Source organism: Sylvia atricapilla, chromosome Z, assembly GCF_009819655.1.
Source record: "Sylvia atricapilla isolate bSylAtr1 chromosome Z, bSylAtr1.pri, whole genome shotgun sequence".
Classification (NCBI taxonomy): domain Eukaryota; kingdom Metazoa; phylum Chordata; class Aves; order Passeriformes; family Sylviidae; genus Sylvia; species Sylvia atricapilla.
The window spans coordinates 57,191,245-57,205,516 of NC_089174.1; the positions used below are offsets into that span (position 1 = coordinate 57,191,245).

General features: G+C 38.2%; 2 long non-coding RNA genes across 2 annotated transcripts in view; one reads left to right on the plus strand and one right to left on the minus strand.

The window, feature by feature from the left end:
* Nucleotides 1–913, plus strand: part of LOC136373991 (uncharacterized) — a 229,122-nt gene extending 228,209 nt beyond the window's left edge. The window contains exon 2 of the long non-coding RNA XR_010745781.1: nt 807–913. This is a non-coding gene — a long non-coding RNA (uncharacterized lncRNA). The remainder of the gene's footprint in view (nt 1–806) is intronic.
* Nucleotides 1–14,272, minus strand: part of LOC136373990 (uncharacterized) — a 380,400-nt gene that overhangs the window by 254,591 nt on the left and 111,537 nt on the right. The window lies entirely within an intron of this gene.

Genomic DNA, 14,272 nt, shown 5'->3' on the forward strand with positions numbered 1-14,272 from the left:
CCACATTACTCCATATATGGACTCTGTACCTGGGGACTCACGGCTGAGATGCCTGATCCAATATAAACAATACATTACCTCCTCAGCAGGCCACTGGAAATGTTGAACAACATGCAGGAATAATTGGAGAATAAAATTTCCCAAGTTGAGTGTTACAACTTTTTTGACATTATTCCCATTTACTATTTTCACGTTCTGTATTAAGTTATTTCTATTCAGCTATTTCAGTGATGTTGATTATACTAATAGGGAAAAACTAATTCTTCAGCTGGAGGAAATGTTATCAAATTACTGATTGTTGGCACTCCATTGCAAAATTTGCATGATCAGTATAGTTCTGTTTCCATTTTGATTGTACATTCAGAACCTGGGTGAAAGTTTTTGTTCCCTTACCACATACCCATTCTGTGAAAAAGTTTTCTAAAGTATGTCTTCATTGACCGTGATCAAAATTTTAAAAAGCTGAAGAGATGTATATCTGGATGGCAAGTCAGCTCACAAATGAATGTGAATCAACTTTAAACTAAATCAAGTGTCCCATATAGTGGTGTTGCAGGTTGCAGCTGAACAGCTGCTCTGAGAGCACAGCACTGATGGCCTGATGAACAAAGCTGCAAGGCAAACACTGTAAGATTAATGTTGTGGTTTCAATTCGATTTCCTGGCCAAAGCACCATTTATGTCGTGGTTTCACATTTGCTAAATTTCATTTATCAACTGGGAGATAGGATTTTGGGAGAAAAAGGCAAAACAGGCACAACTTAAAAGTAAAAAAAACCAGATAGATTTTATTAATATACACTAAAGGAAAAGAGAAAAAAAAAAAAAAAAAAAAAAAAAAAAAAAAAAAAAAAAAAAAAAAAAAAAAAAAAAAAAAAAAAAAAAAAAAGAGAGAGAGAGAGACATTCAAACACCTTCCCCTCCCTTCCCCCAACTGTTCACTTTCCCACTCACCACAGAGAGAAAACTATGACTTTCAGTCAATTGCCACCATTTAAACATGATCCTACGTCACCTTGAGAGAGGAGCCTCTCTAGGGTTATGGAGAACACAACACAAGAAAAGGTCTGGTGGCTTTCAAGGCCACAGACCTGCAACTGTACGGAATTTTTGCAGATTCTGTACAGTCTCACCCATATAACAGTTTTCCAAGCTGTTTATGGGCTTCCACATGTTTGGGGTATCATTTTAAGAATCCTTTTCTAGTACAAAACAGGGATTCTCTTCTATCTCTAAAATTGCCTCTATCTCAAAAGAAATAGAGAGCTCCACATTCTTTCCCAGGAGCCAGGGACATATTCTAATCAAAATTCTCAATTAAAATGTATATCAAAATTCTCAATTAAAATGTATATCAATATACACAACCTTTTGGCTAGAACTTGCATTCCCCCAAGCAGCATTAGGATATTACAAAACCAGTCCATTTCCCCATAATTCACATCCAGAGAAGTCTGGTCAGAAATGTCCACTTCCTCCATCCCATCTTCCAATAGTCTTTATCAGTTCTTTCACTGACTTTGTCTCAACACGGTCTCTCTACATTTCAAATCACTCTGTCTTCCATGGAGGATGGAAAAGGGTTAAAGTCTTTGCCCAGAGTTTTTTCTTCTCTCCAGCAGACTCCCAGAACTTCAAGGTCACAGGTGATGGTGGGGGAGGAAGGGAGAGTGCATGCTCAGGAATGCTGATGGACAAACCTCCTCCATCCCTGGTCAGATCTAAAGTGACTCAAACTTGGATCAGCTCCCTGGAGCTCCAGAGAAAAGGTCTTAAAAGTCTCTCTTCCTTTGGACCAGTGGCTCTGGCAACCAAGGCCCAGAGCACAGCCACCGTGGTCCTGGCGCAGGGCCAGACTGCTGGTCTGCAGTTCTCCTCCTCCTCCTCTCCCCATCAGAGGAGCTGGGAGGGGACAGAGGGGACACGGCCAGCCTCAACTGCTCTCCCACAGGCAGGGCCCCCCGAGGCCCAGCAGACCTGGCCCCGGGGGGACCAGCCCAAGCCCTGACCCATGAGATGATGTTACCTTCTTGATGACCAGAAAAGGAAAGGGCAGAGTCACTTGGGAACTTGAGATTCAAGACTGTGTTTCCAGAGGCGTAGAAACACTCCATTCATCAGCCAAGCTATCAATCACAATCCATGCTAGAATTTCCTTAGGAAAAGAACTTTTTCACATTTATGCTAAACCACCACAATGACAATAGGAACTGCTATCGATAAAGGGCAGGAATGTACTGCTAAATTATGGCCTGTTTCAGCATTCAGAGAGATCAATTTAGAGGGATCAAGCACAGCAGGAGGAGCACTTATGTTGGTCTTGCCTGATGTTTTTCCATTGTTTTGCTGTCAAACACTGCAAATGAGGAACCCACCTGCTTAGATGGGATTTGGTGTCTAGGTCAAAATGCTGGGATAAAAAACCCAAGCATTGTCTAAAAAGAATTAAGAGGTGCATTTAGACACAAGTTGTTGCTATTTTTGTCTGCTTAGTATCTGTGTAATTTGTTGTGAAGGAATTTGTATGCTGCACAGAGTGCAAAATTTTTTAAATCAGATTTTTTTTGATAATAATGTACTCAGAGCCAACCTCATTTACTGCTGTTGACATGCGTAGCTGTCTTGGTTTGGGAATACAGATATCTGCTGGAGCTTCCCTTGGAATGGAGAATGCAAACCACCACTGCCACCTTCCCATTTTTTCCAATTATAAATTTGCTGTTAAAAGCCTTTAGGCAAAAGAATTTGGAAATAGAAATAGCAGTTCTTTACTAGTATGTATAACAAAGCAAACAAAAAAACCAAACAACTACAGCATTGACAACAAAAACAGTACCAAGAACCTCAAGGACTTTGCTTCACAAAAACCCAGGGCAGTTTGGTCTCATTTCCATTTGTAGGATCCTCAGAACACCAAGCTGGAAACACTGGAAAAGTCCTGGGCTGGTAGCTGGGATGGCAGGGTGTCCTGGCAGGCAGGGGCAGGGTGTCCCAGCAGGGCAGAGGGATGCAGGGTCACACCGTAGCAAGAGGAGCAGTGCTGAAGAATCCGCTATAGTGGGGCAGGGCTGGTCCAGCTCTTGCAGGGCAGCAGAGAAGCTCAGAATTCCGGGTTGAGCAGATGATGGTAGATTTCCCAGCACTGGACTCCTCCAGAGAGAGTGAACTCTTCTAGCAGCGAGGGTTCTTTTTTTTGAATGCAGAAAAACACAATGCCAAATTTCCTCAAGCTCTGTCTTTTACCTGCCCCAAAACTCACGTTATCTCCCCCTCTGAGCTTTGACCACCCCTTTGTTTTTTGTTAAATAGTTTAAAGTACAACACTTAGTCTTCTTGGTAACTTATGGGGAAAAATTCTTTAGAGTAAAAAGAAACAAACCTAACCCCCAACAGTAGCATGAGTTGCAACTTCTGTTTTCCTCATTTACTGTGTGTTTTATTACCTTAAGCACTTAGAAGATATTTGTCTTCTGTCTTCTATCTGACTAGATATGCTTTTTTCTCCTAGACAGCAACTAGCACAAAAGAAATAAGAAATTTGATGCTGATGGTGATCTAACAACTACTTTGCCAATCACCTTGCAAGACTTTTTCTCCAACTTGAACACATTAACAACTAATTTAGGATTTCAGTCCTCTCAAGTGGAAAGAAAATAATCTATCTTCTCTGATGAATCTGGATGCTATGTTTCAAAAAATCCCAAAAGCCAACAGCAAGAAGAGCAACAAAAAGAAAACAAACCAAAACTGGAAACCACTGAAAAAAATACAAACAAGAAAGGAAGGAAAAAAAGAGAAGCTATCTACTAAAGAGATGTACTTAAAAAGAGAGATGTAACGTGACATAAATGATAGTGGGAAACAAAAGATACTTAAAAAGTAATGTGGTTTAGCGGGCTCAGAATAAAGAGCAGCCAGAATACATTAGCAACAAAGAAACTCTTGCAGTGAAAGGGGCTTTTCCAAAAGGAGATGATGAAAATTTCATAATGATGCTGGAAAGACTGATTCCAGAGAAGTGCTTCCTTAAAGATGTTCCTATTTGCAAAGAAGCGGAAAATAGTCCCTGTATGTCATCAGGATGTTGACATGCTTCTCCATTCTTTGCAAAGGATGAAGAGAAATATTTGCAAAGCATAGGGCCAGAGTGGGGTCCTTAAAGAGAGTCTGCAAATATACAAATAAAAAATTGAGAGTAGATGATATGTAGGGTCCCCTCTAACCCAAACTATCTTATGATTCTATGCAATATATTAGCTTAAAAAAGTTTAAGCATTGTAGAAGTTCCAATAGCCTGAAAAAATGTTAAAGTTTGAATGGGTAGTTTGGAAAATAACCGTATCATAAAGAGTAATGAGAACAAAAAAAATCCAGACAAGTTAATCATAGAACCACAGAACTATTGAGGTTAGAAGAGATCTCTAAGATCAAGTCCAGCCTTCAGTTGAATAGTACCATGCCCACTAAACTTTATCAAAAAGTGCCAAGTCTACTTGTCTTTTGATCATTTCCAGGGACAGTGACTCTGCCACTTCCCCGGCCACCTGTTCCAGTGCTTAATCACTCTTTCAGTAAAGAAATATTTCCTAATATCCAACCTGAATCTCCCTTAGTGCAACTTGAGGCCATTTTCCCTTGTTCTAACACTAGTTGCCTGGAAAAAGAGACTGATGGCCACTTGCTACAACTTCCTTGCTGGCAATTCTAGAACACAATAAGGTCTTCCCTAAGCATCCTTATTTCCTAACTAAACAACCTGAGTTCCCTCAGCCACTCCTAATGAAACCTGTGCTCCAGACCCTTCACCAGATTCATTCCTCTTCTCTGGACTCGCTCCAACACCCCAATGTCCTTCTTGTCATTAGGGCCCCAAAACTGAACACAGAATTTGAGGTGCAGGCTCACCACTTCAAAGGAGAGGGGAATGATCTCTTCCCTGGTTCTGCTGGCTACACTGTGGCCAATACAGGCCAGGACCCTTGGCCTTCTTGCTCACCTGGGCATATGCTAGACCTTGCTCAGTCACGATTGACCAGCACCCCCAGGTCTGTTTCCACTAAGCAGCTTTCCAACTGCTCTTCCCCTAACCTGTTTAATTTTTGAATGGGGTTGTTATGACTCAAGGTCAAGACCTTCTACTTGACATTGTTGAAGGTCATACCACTGGCCTTGGCCCATTGATCGAGATTGTTCAGATTCCCCTTCAGAGCCTTCCTACCTTCCAGCAGATCAATATACCCATCCAACTGGGTCAGTGCTGTGACTTTTACGTGTGTCTGCAATGATAGTGAAAGTTATGTGGTTGTCCTGCAATAGTTCAAAGCTGGTCATCTACAGCTAAAAGAGATAATCTAGGTGGAAGAAATATTTGATATACTTGGAATTCAGAAAAAAGGACTGTGGTAAATTTAGAGTGCTTGACCTGGTTTCTTTATCAATTATATATGATAAACAGTGATAGGAAAATGCCTTTAAGCTGAAACTGAGCAATTAAAAAATTTAGATTTTTGTTTTTAAAATTTGATGTTACTAATAAAAAGCAACCGAAAGAAATGGTAGAGTCTTCAGCTCTTGGATTCAAAAAACCCTCTTTTTTTTACATCTTTTCTGAAGCTGTTTCTACACCCAATGCAAAAATTATATTCATATCAAGATAAGAATATCTGGATAAAATTAACTAAACTGTCATGATTGGACTTCAAACCAGACTGGTGCCATACTGTGTTACTTAGCGCCTTTTGTGGACGTCTGTTCATGAACATAAAATGCTTTAATTCCTTCTGTTGTCTTTCAACGACCCTTAGGAATGACTTACTGGTAAGAAAGTACAAAGGAGTAGGTTAAAATGATTGTTGTAGAAGTGGTGGAAGCAGGAATTATTCAGAGGTTTCCTATTGACCATTTCATTCTATGTACAAATAAAAAATTCTTGGTTCTGAAAAAAATGGATTGATGGATAACTGTACCTTATATTTTCAAAATAAACTCTGTACATATCCAAGTTTGGTTTTAAGAGTTTAATTTCTATTTGAGAGGCTCCATCTCAAAATAAGTTTTTATTTAAAATTTTGAGTTGCTATCTACAGTTTAATTCTTTTTCTAATCTATTGAAATATTTCCTGAATTCTATCCAGGTTTAATTTTCTCAAAAATAAAAGTGATTTTACTTTTTTCTTTTCTTTCCTTATCAGGCTATTCAAACTTTGGGTGAACTTTGTGCAGGTAAACTCTGTACATGTATGCTGGAGATTCAACTTTTTTGAAGTCTGAATTTCTCCTTTTGTGTCTGTGACGGATTGACCTTTTCTAGCTGTAAGACCCCTGCCCATCTGCTTTCTCACTCCTCATTCTCAAAAGGATTGAGGGGAGAAAATAAGATGAAAAAGCCCTTGGATTGAAATAAAGACAAATATGTAATTTAAAAATTACCCTCACAAGCAAAACACACTTGGCATACGGAAAATTAATTTGATTTATAGCCATTTAAAAATAGAGGGGTGAGAAAAAAAGACAAAAAAGAAAATCTCTTTTCCTCCACCTTCCCCTTTTTTCAAGATACAACTTCACTCTTTCATTCCAAATTGTCTACCTTACCCCTTCCTCAAGAAGCACAGCAGGATAGGGAATAGGGGATTACAGTCTGTCCATAACAGCTTCTCTCTGCTACTTTTTCTTCCTCACACTCTTCCCCTCATCCAAAGTGAGGTAACTCACACAAGCAGGTCTTCAGGAAAAAAGGCACCTGATCCAACATGGGATCCTCCAATGGCCAGCAGTGTGAATATACGTTCTTGTGTATTCCTCCCATGGGCTAAAGGGAATGAAGTGCTTCAGTGTGGTCTGCTCCATCTCTTTCTGCATCTCCTTGTCCGACCTTGGTGCTCACAGGTCCATTCCTCAGATTTTTTTCCTCATTCTTCACTGTCTGTGCAGTATTTTTTGCTCATTCTTAGATATGTTTTCCACAAGGTGTCACAACTTAGCTGGTGGGTTCAGCTGAGTTGTGTGACAGGTCTGTTGGAGCCATCTTTGCCTAGAACAGTGCACACTAAATTCTTCCACAGAGGCAAACACATACCAACACCTTGACACCTACATTCAGTACAGTATGCTTGTGATTTTCCTTTGTCTGATCTACTCTTAGGATTAGAGGTTTGGTAACTGTACTTTGTGCTGAGAAAAAACAGCCACAGTTGTAGCCACAGCTGATATTACTTTGTGGAACTACTCATGCAAAATTCCTTCTATTACTGGCATTTTTATTTTTATGAGAAATGATTCTTTGAATGAAGTCATGGAGGAAGTAATGAGCTTTGCAATGGCTGTACTTGGACAGGGAATAAATTTTGGGAGCTGAAGTAGAGGGCAGAGAGCCAGCCCATGCCTGTGGGGTTGCTTATCTAAGCACTTTGAAATAACTCCTCTCTTGTTAGCTTCCCAAACAATATGCATGACAGTTTCCTTTGAAAAGGCTCTAGCTCAGTAGCAGGAAGAAAAAAATGTCTCAGTCATTTCTTGAAGTGGAAGAGTGGCATTACCATTGCTGTGAAAGCTACTTTGAGGACAGCAGCAAGCCTTGTGACAGATCAAGGCAATGAAATGAAATGACTAACAAGGAAATGAAGACTCTGCAGTGGCAGGTAAGACTTACGCACCAGTTGAAATGATCAGTTGCCTCACACATTCTGGACATAAAAAAAAAAAAAAAAAAAAAAAAAAAAAAAAAAAAGATTCTTTTTATTTCTAGGGACAAAGGAATAAACTGAACAATTTTCCCTCTTTTAAGGTCTGTCCAACAGCACAAATTCTATTGACCACACATGTTTTAACATCACAGAGAATATGAGTAATTACAGTTCTCTCTATGTGCAGTGAGTTAAGGGCTGCTCTAACCTTCCAGAAGCTGTCACTGCATAGTAACAATTTTCCCAGGGATGAGGAAAAAACAGTGCTACCCTTTGCTCAATGGAAGCTATGTAGAGACTAGTTAAGATTAATGATTTTTTCAAAATTATTTTAATCTATTTAAACCATAAGAGCAGGTTTCTACATGATTGCAAAGAGGTGGATATGACATACAAAACAAACTCATAAGATAGACTAACAGTGCAGTGCTGGAATAGGATCATGACAGAAGCCAGGTGCTTTTCGTGTTCTACACAATAATTTTAGAATGAAGGCAAATACACGGAAGTGGGCTGCAGCCCTATTGTAGGAGTTCCTGGTGAAGGCACAGCCAGTAGAAAAGTTATGCATAAAACACAGTTTGCTGTTTCTCAGGTGTTTTTGTGGTTGTGGTTTTTTGTTTTTTTTTTTTTTTTGTTTATTTTTTTTTTTGTATGCCTAAATGTTTGACATCACCTGGAGTACTACTGGCAGGTATTTCAGGATCTGAGACTCCAAAATCAGGCTGTAGATGACTCAGACCTTTCCACACGTAGCATTCTCACGCATGCCAGCTCATTGTGGTAATTCTCATGTCACAAGACACTCGGGTCTTGTAATATTGCCTGCTTGTCGACAACAACAACAAACAAAAGAATGATTTTTGATTCATATTTTTTCAAAAATACAAAACTATTTCTTCCTACCAAAAAAGTAAAAAAAGTCTCTTCGGTGGCATTTAGGATATTCTGCCTAATGAATGAGACAAATTCTCAAGATTTTTTATTAGAACAACTAAAATATTTTTCTTCTTGCCAGGCCTTATAGGGTTGCACTATCTTATGTTCCAATTCAGTGACACACAGGTTCAAATATAATATTTTGAGAGCTCTTTTTTAGAGCAGAAATAAGTTCAGATTCAGAGTGGGAGGACAGTAAAGAAACCCAACATCAGAGAGAGGTACAGTAAGAATAACAGTATTGCTGGTATAAGTTTAGAAACTGACAGTTCCTATTAGTTCACCATTAGAGAACTGACAGTTACTATGGGATTAACATATTTCCAAGAAGGCATTTGAGCAAATACACGACAAGGTACCATGCAAATAGAACCTGTATGATAATAATGATTATACTTTTCTGTAATATTTTACTGCATATATTCTTGAAGAGTACTGAAGAATTCTAAAATATTGTGACTTGTGGAAACAGAGTGATTTTGAACACTCAGGAAAGACTTCTTTTATTTGTTAGATTAAAGTAAAACATTATACTCATTCAAACTTAAGTTTCAATGGCTGTTCTTCAATCACAGTTCATATTTTTGTATTAATAATTCAGGAATCAAAATGCTTTCTGTGGCAAGACAAAACTTGCCACAGATGCATCAAAACACAGGAACACAGAACCCCCAACATATAAGAGCACACTTACAGAAATATCTATGTTTTCATAAAGCACAAATAATGTACCTTTCTGAACAATGGCATGGGAAAAATTATGAATGAGTCTGTGAGATTAAATTACTGTTTTTCAGTGGTCATTACTATTGTACTATTTATCAAATCTGAGCAGCCAGCAAAACATCTGGATTTAACAAACATGTAGGAGTTTGTCTTCCTCTGTCCTATATTAATTTAATCTTTTTTTTTGTCTATGTCCACTGTCAGAGATTTCATGAAGCACTTTCTTCTCTGTGCACAGCGAAATTAAGGAGTGTGTTGTTGTGCTTAGTGCATTTTGTTTGTTTGTTTGTTTATTTTATTTCCTGCACACTTAGTTTGGTTTTAAGCAGAAATATCTTGGGTCTACTAGAAATGCTACTGTCTACAAAACACATAATGAGAAAAGTGAACTATTCCTGAAGTCCTCCTTGCTTTTAAATAGGCTTTTATAAGCTTCCCTCAACCATACACTTTCCTCATGCTGCAAAAAGAAAAGCAGGTTCTCTGCCTTTCTCATCCGAATGATCTTGTCTGACAGCGAAATGAGTTGTACACTTGAGATAAGTTTTCAGGGCCTCCTGGGATAACCTGCAAACTGGCAGACTCATCACTAGTCCAACTGATGTAGTTTGGCACAGCTGGTAATGTAAGCTCAGTAAATGACAGAAACTGAGTGAAGATGGAGGTTGAATTTACACATCATATATCAAATAAAGGGCATTTTCTCAAGGGAAATGTTTAAATGAACAAGTGGAAGAACATTTGGCAATGGGCCAATTGTTCACCAGTTTAAGCACCCTTGCAATCAGCTTCTGCCCTGGGATCATGGAAGGATGAGGAAATATTTGTCTTCCCAGAGATACAGGAATGTATTAAGGTAATAAGCACTTTCCTCTTCCGTTCTCCAGAACACACCACTTCTCAAAGTCAGGCTGACTTTGTTCATATGCAACAAGAGCACATTAAAACAGAGATGACAAAAAAGAAACTGAGAAAAGAAAACTTCTTACCAAGGATGGAAAAAATTGTCTAGCAAGGAAAAATGCCCAGTTTAAGGTGCAAGGGAAAAATTCCCTGTAAAAGCCAGCTAAACTTTGCAATTGCAATTGGTTTGGTAAGTTATTTCCTTCTAAACTTAATGTCCTAACCCAAGAAATTGCTGTGTCACGTTACAGAAAACCTAAATAAAACTGAGCGCTTCTTGATCTGTATTTTGTGTTGTTTTAGTCCATGGACTCTCCATGCAATTAGGATCACCTGTTTCTTTGTGATATATCTTTCTCTTCAGAGGATGATTACAAAATAATTTCTGTTCACATGAAAATGATTCATGAAGTAAATCCTTTTCTGGCCCATGACCACTATGCCTTTCCTCCACTGCAATAAGTGGATGGATAAAGCATAAGCTACATGGTTTGCCTGAAGTATGAAGGGAACAGAAATTTTTCAAAAGAAGCAAGTAATTTCTTATAGCTGAAAGACTAACTTTTGTTTCTACAAGGAAATATCCCTGGGCTTGAAAAATGTGATAAGGCAATAGATCACATTTTGTGATATCACAGTGAAAGATGTGATGCCACAGTAAAAATGGATATTTCTCTGGTTAAAGAAAAACCGGAAAATTACCTTTTTCTTTTAACTTTAGAAAGGCTGTCTTTGGGGTTTGTGAGAGGAATCCTATGGAACAACAGGAAATTTTTCCCTATGTAGGATTTAGCTAAGATGAGGCTTAATAATGATACACTGTGGTTTGTTTGGGATTTGAGAGAGGTTTATTAAAATGCCCTTTATGCTTCTAATAAAAACCTTATTAGGAGAACTCCAGGTTCTCACTACCCTGAACATAAATTCTGGCTAATGTCAACATTCACTGAATATTTTGGATTTTATCTTGGTAGTTTATGAAATGGGAAATACAACTGATCATGCACAAATATATTTGTAATTCATGCTAAAAGTGAATGGAAAAAATTAGGAACATTACCACCACTGAAAGAGATTGGCAGTTTATTTTATGACTAAGTTGTGGTGGCAGCAGATATAAAGCATTCTAGCTCCTCCTAAATACCAGGTTTAAATCACATTGTTTTCCTTGTGCATGTGTTAAATTCTAAAGGTAACCAAGATAAGATTTTATACTGAAATGTAATCCAGACCCTTCCACCACAGATCCTAATTAGGGACAGCTAGAAAGGCAGTGGTTTTAAACACTTAGGCCATGTATTTAAGGACATGCCCCCCTCCTTTCAGTGAATTGCTTTATTCCTGCCTGCTTTCACAAAATGTTCTAATCGAAATTCTGTCTACTGTGTTATTAAAATTTCCTTTTACTTTTGCCAGTTGTCCCTGTGCCTTGCTGCACTAATTCAGGATTTTCCTGACAGAGTGATTGTTAGCTGGCACTGATTTTGTGCGTTAGCTTTATTAGAGGTGAACCACAAGTGCTGGGGGGATAGTATTATCAGAAAGATACTCCTCTTTATCTCCTTTTCCATTCTGAACTATTCTCCTTATTTCCACCATAAACCAGCTGGAAAATTTATAGTGAGATTTCTTCCCAGTCTGGCCATCAGTTTAGTTACTGCAACCTCTCCTCGGTGAAAATGGCCGAGCTGTGCTGCACTGCTGTTATGGCTACAGAATGACCTGGAGATCTGAAGCAAAAACCAGATGTCTCAATAAATTTTTGTCAGAATGTAATTATCTTGGGAGCAGGGAAACAAATAGAGAGAGAAGCAGAACCAGATGCGTGACTTTAAAATATGCAATCATAATTACAAGGAAATTTTGAATAACTGTGTGGAAGAGCCAATGACTGCAGAGAAAAGTTCTTCTTCACTTCTCATGATTATGATTTCAAATTAATCCTGAAACTCACTTTCTGGTAATGGTGCTCAAAGCAGAAACAAGGACGGTTGAGAAACAAACAAACAAAAACAACAAACAAACAAACAAACACCATCAATAACCCCCCCCAAAACCCAACCAACCAACCAACCAAAAAAAAAAAAAACCACCAAGAAAACCTGAGTGCTTTTTCACAAATAAATCTTTTCAAATATGGCAGGCTATCTTTCCCTGAGGAATCCAGCCAAGCTGCTTCTTCCTTTTAAGCAAATAAAACACTGTAGATTTTGTATGGTAAATAATGGTGGGAGTTCATTTCTCTAAGACATCAGGTTAAATAACACAAGTGGGGAAAACTAATTTACTCAGTCAGTGTGGACCTAAAAGGTCCAGAAATAAGTATTTTTTAGTGCTGGCTAAACATTAGATAATTCAATTAATTTCAAAGATTTTTTTTTTAATCAGAAAAGACAATTCTACAGCTGCACTTAAACAAAATGTGGGAAGTCAGACCAGTTTGTTAAGCTGCCTTTTAGATGAATATGAAATGCCATATTCAGTCGTTATGAGTAATGTTGCAGAAATTCTAGGGGGGCTTCCTAGGAGCCCTCAGGTTCTCCTCACCCTGTGCAAAACTCAGTGCCATACCCTGAAGAACTGCATACTCTATCTTTGGATGTCCACTGATCACCTTACCAGAAATGCTTGCATATACCTGATGCCCCCTGTGCAGCCAGGCTGCCTCCCACATATTCTTCTCTCCAGGGAACTTGCTGGAATTTTTACAATTAGAAAATGTTTAATAAATTACACCTCTACTGAGGCAAGTTTTAGCTCACTCATTGGAGAGGCTACTCCCTCATTTCCCCCTTTTTGTCTCATCTTCTCATCTGTCCTGTGAGTATAAAGGATTCTGCTGTTGTTTTTCTTCACATGGAAGTAGCAGTTTATGGGAAATGTTCTAACAGCTTGGAATGTAGCTGGCTGGGATCCATTCTGTGAAGAAGAGTCAAGATTATTCAGGAAACAGTAAAACTTTACTCCTGTATCTGACACCTTGTTTAAACACTTTAGGGTTTGGACACATCCATGGCCAATTTATGAACATCAGAAAGAGAAAATACACAACCCGGTTTTCTTGAAAAAGGAGGTTGGTTCCTGCAAGATGCCTTGTTTTAGTTGTGCTACGAGACAAAAAGTCAAGAGTTTTGTTCTGTCTATAACTTAATAAGTGTCTGGGACCCCTTATTTAACCTCACCTGTGAAAGCACTGTTTCTGGTTTTGTTTAATAAATATGATAACTAAATTATAGAAGATAACAGCTTAGAAACTTCATTAGCATGGCAGGTTTTCCCCTTTATATGGCCTACTTTATTATAATTGATATTGAATAATATTCTCCCAATCCCCAAATATCAAGTGTTATTTAGTCTTCAAGGCTGTTCTTTCAAAGGTAAAGAAGACTAACACTGACTGACTCTAATAATGAGCATCCATTTCCCTTCTCCCCCACTGATATACTTTCAGTTCTTTCCAGTCACTGGGTAGAAAAGAAGTGAAGAGGCATTAAAACTACGTAGGAATCAAATTCTGGAATTTATTGTTTCAAGTCTACTGAATTTTATTTCCCTCTGAATAGTAACAGCCTTAAAAATCTGGCATGAGTGGATGCTGTTCAAAAATAACTTTGGAAGAGAAGATTTGCTATTCTCTGTTTCAGACTGAAGATGAAGACTGAAACTAAAAGTTTAATTACAAGTTAATAATTTATTCAGTAGAACAAGCCTAGCACAGACAAAGATACCTTATGGATTAGTTATCCAGGTTATTGATTTTCAGTGGCACTGGACGGATGATTTTAGCTCTACAGGTGGACTTTAAAAAGTCTTTTGAAGATTTAAACATGAACAAAAAATATCCTTAGGTGTAAGAAGTCACTTGAGATTTAAGACAAAAGTGAAAACAACAAAGATCAAAGTATGCTCTTTAGAATACTTGTTTAGAGCTGTCCTGGAGGTGGCCAGGTTTTTCCATGGTAATCCTTTTATTTTTCCTGTAAATGCTTAGTATAGCCAAAATATATCCAACGAGCAAAA